Source organism: Salvelinus fontinalis, chromosome 18 (genome assembly GCF_029448725.1).
Source record: "Salvelinus fontinalis isolate EN_2023a chromosome 18, ASM2944872v1, whole genome shotgun sequence".
Lineage (NCBI taxonomy): Eukaryota > Metazoa > Chordata > Actinopteri > Salmoniformes > Salmonidae > Salvelinus > Salvelinus fontinalis.
In genome coordinates, this window is record NC_074682.1 from 4070431 (window position 1) to 4076917 (window position 6487).

The following is a 6487-nucleotide window of genomic DNA, read 5'->3' on the forward strand; positions in this document are numbered from 1 at the left end:
TAAATGCATTGTTTGTTATGGACTTGTATGTAAGCAATTTCACTGTAAGGTCTACTACACCTGTTGTATTTGGCGTATGTGACAAATACAATTTGATTTGATTTGAAGCAAAAGCTTATAGACCATGGCCCGGTTGCAATAGCGATTTTAGCTTGCAAATCTTGGTGTGGCAACAACAACAAATATTAAGTGGGATGCATGCCAGCAAAGCCACAACACTAAACAATACATGAATTGCACTATAACGACAAACGGTGCCCACAAACTGTTAGGGCCTACATAAAGCTGTCCCAACATCTTACCACTGCTACACCTTGCTATCAGCGGAATCTTGTCTGGCAGCGAAACAGTTCATCCAGCCTCATTTACTACCTTTAAAAAAAGCATAGCTGATATGGCTGACTTGCTTAAACAAATGTGGTTTCTAATGACAATTGAGATGTACAAACTATGGCATAAGGATGACAAGCGGATAAGAGGCTATCTGTAATTTCGATTAAGACATTAATGGGCGAGCTAGGATGGACGTAGTCAATACAACTATTTGTTTAGCACTTTTGAAATGTACAGCGACAGAATTCAGAACATGGGTCGTTCTTACAGTGTTCTCCCTGTACACCAAGTCAGAACCATAGGATAAATAAAGAGGGCATATAAGCAGACAATGAGAGCTCTAACAATATGTGATGATTACATTTCTCTACAACAGGTTATAGGCTACATGTGCACCACCAAGTCAGAACAGTAGACAAAATTAAGAGGGGTAAATAGACCAAATTATTAGGGTGAGGCACATGGGCTACTAACATCTTACTACACAACATACACTTAGTATTACTTTCTTAGCTACAGTATACATATCTCCCTGGCATATTACATAATTTATGCAGCAGCATGCAAAACATTTTTGGACTCAACTTGTTGTGCTGTGCTCACTTTAACAGGAAGGTGGCTCGGCGGTCCTTCGTGGGCAAATTCTGTCATCAAAGTCTTGCATTCTCTGGATTTATGGTGCTTTCAAAAAAACTGGGAACTCTGAAAAAAACAAGGTTGAATCATGACGACGTCATTGATCTTCAGGTCATAGCTCTAGAAAGAGGCCGGATTTACAATTCCGAGTTGGATGACCGTTCAAAACTTATTTTCCCAGTCGGAGCTCGTTTATTCCCGACTTCCCAGTTGTCTTGAACTCACTGAAGTCAAGTTTTTGCAGTTCCGAGTTAAAAGTTGTTTTGAGCACAGCACAAATCATGCTTCATTGACAGCATGGCCAATGTTGAATGTTTATGATTTTAAACTTGGAAAAGAGCCCCTTAATCCCAGATTTGGCCGATGAGCCATTTTATCTATAATTTCTCTTAATTATTTATCTTCATAAAACAAGGATTAAAAAGGATTTGCTAGTAGATTGTTAACTTGATTCATGATGATGACTGCTAGCTAAGATTTTGAAAGTATGATGTTGACATGATCAGTCCAATCAAAGCAACTGTACATATAACGTGATTTGACGTAATTTTATCTGTGGGCAATGACATTGAGCCTTTTTGGATGGGCACTTCTAATGTAACTCTATGGCAGCACCCAAGGGGCTAGAATTGTCTAAGTCTACCCTTAGACTTGGCGGTGTCGCAGTGTCCCCATGAGTGACAGAACACTGAGCCAATCATGGCGCAACGCTCCATATTTTCTGCTGGCTTGCCCCACTACCACAGAAAGCACTGAAACACCTGCATTTTGGACCTGCCTTACTCAAGAAAACAAAAAAAGAGACCATGTTTGTATTATCTCAATGATATATACACTGCTCAAAAAAATAAAGGGAACACTTAAACAACACAATGTAACTCCAAGTCAATCACACTTCTGTGAAATCAAACTGCCCACTTAGGAAGCAACACTGATTGACAATAAATTCCACATGCTGTTGTGCAAATGGAATAGACAAAAGGTGGAAATTATAGGCAATTAGCAAGACACCCCCAATAAAGGAGTGATTCTGCAGGTGGTGATCACAGACCACTTCTCAGTTCCTATGCTTCCTGGCTGATGTTTTGGTCACTTTTGAATGCTGGCAGTGCTCTCACTCTAGTGGTAGCATGAGACGAAGTCTACAACCCACACAAGTGGCTCAGGTAGTGCAGCTCATCCAGGATGGCACATCAATGCGAGCTGTGGCAAGAAGGTTTGCTGTGTCTGTCAGCGTAATGTCCAGAGCATGGAGGCGCTACCAGGAGACAGGCCAGTACATCAGGAGACGTGGAGGAGGCCGTAGGAGGGCAACAACCCAGCAGCAGGACCACTACCTCCGCCTTTAAGCAGGAGGAGCACTGCCAGAGCCCTGCAAAATGACCTCCAGCAGGCCATAAATGTGCATGTGTCTGCTCAAACGGTCAGAAACAGACTCCATGAGGGTGGTATGAGGGCCCGACGTCCACAGGTGGGGGTTGTGCTTACAGCCCAACACCGTGCAGGACGTTTGGCATTTGTCAGAGAACACCAAGATTGGCAAATTCGCCACTGGCGCCCTGTGCTCTTCACAGATAAAAGCAGGTTCACACTGAGCACATGTGACAGACATGACAGAGTCTGGAGACGCCGTGGAGAACGTTCTGCTGCCTGCAACATCCTCCAGCATGACCGGTTTGGCGGTGGGTCAGTCATGGTGTGGGGTGGCATTTCTTTGTGGGGCCGCACAGCCCTCCATGTGCTCGCCAGAGGTAGCCTGACTGCCTTTAGGTACCGAGATGAGATCCTCAGAGCCCTTGTGAGACCATATGCTGATACATGCACATTTATGGCCTGCTAGAGGTCATTTTTGCAGGGCTCTGGCAGTGCTCCTCCTGCTCAAAGGTGGGGGTAGTGGTCCTGCTGCTGGGTTGTTGCCCTCCTACGGCCTCTTCCACGTCTCCTGATGTACTGGCCTGTCTCCTGGTAGCGCCTCCATGCTCTGGACACTACGCTGACAGACACAGCAAACCTTCTTGCCACAGCTCGCATTGATGTGCCATCCTGGATGAGCTGCACTACCTGAGCCACTTGTGTGGGTTGTAGACTTCGTCTCATGCTACCACTAGAGTGAGAGCACCGCCAGCATTCAAAAGTGACCAAAACATCAGCCAGGAAGCATAGGAACTGAGAAGTGGTCTGTGGTCACCACCTGCAGAATCACTCCTTTATTGGGGGTGTCTTGCTAATTGCCTATAATTTCCACCTTTTGTCTATTCCATTTGCACAACAGCATGTGAAATTTATTGTCAATCAGTGTTGCTTCCTAAGTGGACAGTTTGATTTCACAGAAGTGTGATTGACTTGGAGTTACATTGTGTTGTTTAAGTGTTCCCTTTATTTTTTTGAGCAGTGCATATTATTTACATTGTTTCCAAACTGACATGTGACATGTAGTCATGCCAAAATAACATGCTAAAAATGTGGGCACAAAACAGGTTGCATAAAAATAATACTTTTTAACTTTAAGTCAGTTGCACAAAACATTTTAAGGTGAATCCCCCCTTTTGAAATGAATTGAAAAAGTTAAGGGTGCCCATGGGGTCCCCTAACCCTGAACTGCTTCATTCAGCTACTTAGCTAAACAATGGAAGATGCACAATCAATGGCAACAAAGCTAGCTAAAACAAGTTGAGAAAAAAAGTTATTACAAGAAACGTGGTTTATTAACTTCTGAATCAATTTGGTTATGCTGTCTTGATTGTAGAAGTTTTATTTTGCTCTCACAAAATAAATGCAATCTCTTTTTATGAGAGGTTTAGTCAGTGAATCAGGCCATCTCTACGTAACCAGATACTCATTCTGCAGTACATGCCTTCCCTTACAAAAATGTACCATGGTAATACTATGGTACTTTCATTCATACCGTGATACTACTATGATATTTTAATTTATACCATGGTATAGTCGGAATCATGGAAATGTACCATGGTTTTAGCCTTGAAGTATGATGGTACTGCCATTGTACCTAAATATTACCATGCTATTGCATCATTTACACTATGGTATAGATATGAATCATGGAAATGTACCATGGTTTTAGCCTTGAAGTATGATGGTACTCCCATGCACCTAAATATTACCATGGTATTGCCTCATTTATACCATGGTTGTCACGCCCTGGCCTTATTATTCTTTGTTTTCTTTATTATTTTAGTTAGGTCAGGGTGTGACATGGGTAATGTTTATGTTTTGTTGGTTTTGGGTGTTTATTTGGTAAAGGGGTTATGGGGTGTAGTAGATGGTTTTGTGTTGAGTGTATATGTCTAGCGTTGTCTATGTTGGTTAGTTATCTAGGAGAGTCTATGGTTACCTGAATGAGTTCCCAATTAGAGACAGCTGATTTCGGTTGTCTCTGATTGGGAGCCTTATTTAGGGTAGCCATAGGCTCTCATTGGTTGTGGGTAATTGTCTATGTAAGAACGTTAGTAGCCTGTATGTTTGTGCACAACGTTTGTAGCTTCACGGTCGTTTTGTTATTTTGTTGTTTTGTTAAAGTGTTTTTGTGTCGTGTTCATCTTCGTGTTAAAATAAAAGAAGATGGCATATTTTCCAACTGCTGCATTTTGGTCCGTTAATCCGCCACACGATCGTGACAATGGTATAGTTGTGGATCATGGAAATACCATGGTTTTAACCTGCATTAGACATTCTACCATGGTAACGCACAATTATGATAAATGTTAACAAAAATTATCATTATGGTACCATCTTTATTAATTGTGCGTTACCATAGTACAATGCTAGTATAACGCATTAAATAAATAAACCCCCCAAGTCAAAAGAGTTCAGTTGGTTTTATATTGATTAATATATATAACACTATGGACATGTTTCTGATAAAGTCAGAGGCAGGCTACTATTGTTGGTCCTAGTTTGTCTGTAACATAAAGAAAAGGGGAAATTGTTTCTGTTAATACAGAAATAGTAATACTTTCTGTATTAATAGTACAGTTTTTGCTCATGTTCCCTGTGTTGCTTGTTTCCGCCCACAGAGGGAGCTGCTCGCTCTAGTGGTTGCTACAGTTGCACCATCGAGAGCATCCTGACCGGTTGCATCACCGCCTGGTATGGCAACTTCTCGGCATCTGACCGTAAGGCGCTACAGAGGGTAGTGCTTACGGCCCAGTACATCATTGGGGCCAAGCTTCCTGCCATCAAGGACCTATATAATAGGCGGTGTCAAAGGAAAGCCCATAAAATTGTCAGAGACTCAAGTCACCCAAGTCAAAGACTGTTTTCTCTGCTACCGCACAGCAAGCGGTACCGGAGCGCCAAGTCTAGGACCAAAAGGCTCCTTAACAGCTTCTACCCCCAAGCCATAACACTGCTGAACAATTAATCAAATGGCCACCAGACTATTTACATTGACCAACCCCCCGCCCCACCCCTCCATTTATTTTGTACACTGCTGCTACTCACTGTTTATTATCTATGCATAGTCACTTCACCCCTACTTACATGTACAAATTACCTCAACTAAAGGTACCCCTGCACACTGACTCGGTATCAGTACCCCCCTGTGTATAGTCTCGCTGTTGTTATTTAATTTTTTTATACTTTAGTTGATTTGGTCAATCTTTTTTTAACTCTTCTTGAACTGCACTGTTGGTCAAGGGCTTGTAAGTAAGCATTTCACGGTAAGGTCTACACTTGTTGTATTCGGCGCATGTGACAAATAATGTTTGATTTGATTAGATTTTTCACGCACGCTCCCTCCACAGTGGCTCTCGCACTAGCCTATGAGCCAGTTGCATGAGAGCCAACTGAAAAGTTAAACAAATTATTTTAAACGTTATCATCATGGTGAGCGAGTTATAAAGAATAGGATAGAAAACACCAAGTTAAGCAGTGTAATGATATAATTGTTATTTTTTATGACGTTTTGATAGTTTAATTTATAAAAGCATAGAAGCTAACGTTGGCTAAAGTTAGCTCCAGTCAAGCTAGCCTGTCGTCATGGCGACAAAACCAACAAACGTTCACACAGAGTGTAAACAAAGAGAAACATTTTAACTTGCTGTTTTTAGGGATATGTTGAGAATTACATGATAAAAATGTATCTATTCGATAAGATGCTAATGAATACCTTTTTCCAAATATTTTTTTTTGTATGTTGGTTATTTAAGCAATAAGGCTCAAGGGGGTGAGGTATATGGCTAAGGGCTGTTCTTAAGCGCGACACAACGTGGAGTGCCTGGATACAGGCCTTAGTCATGGTATATTGGTCATATACCACAAACCCCTGAGGTGCCTTACTGCTATTATAAACTGGTTGCCAACATAATTAGAGCAGTAAAAATAAATGTTTTGTCATACGTGTGGTATACGGTTTGATATACCACGGCTGTCAGTCAATCAACATTCAGGAATCGAACCACCCGGTTTATAATTAGAATTATACAACGGGTGGGTCTAATCCTGAATGCTGATTGGTTAAAAATGTATTCCAGCCGGTGTCTATTCCACAAGTTGCCAC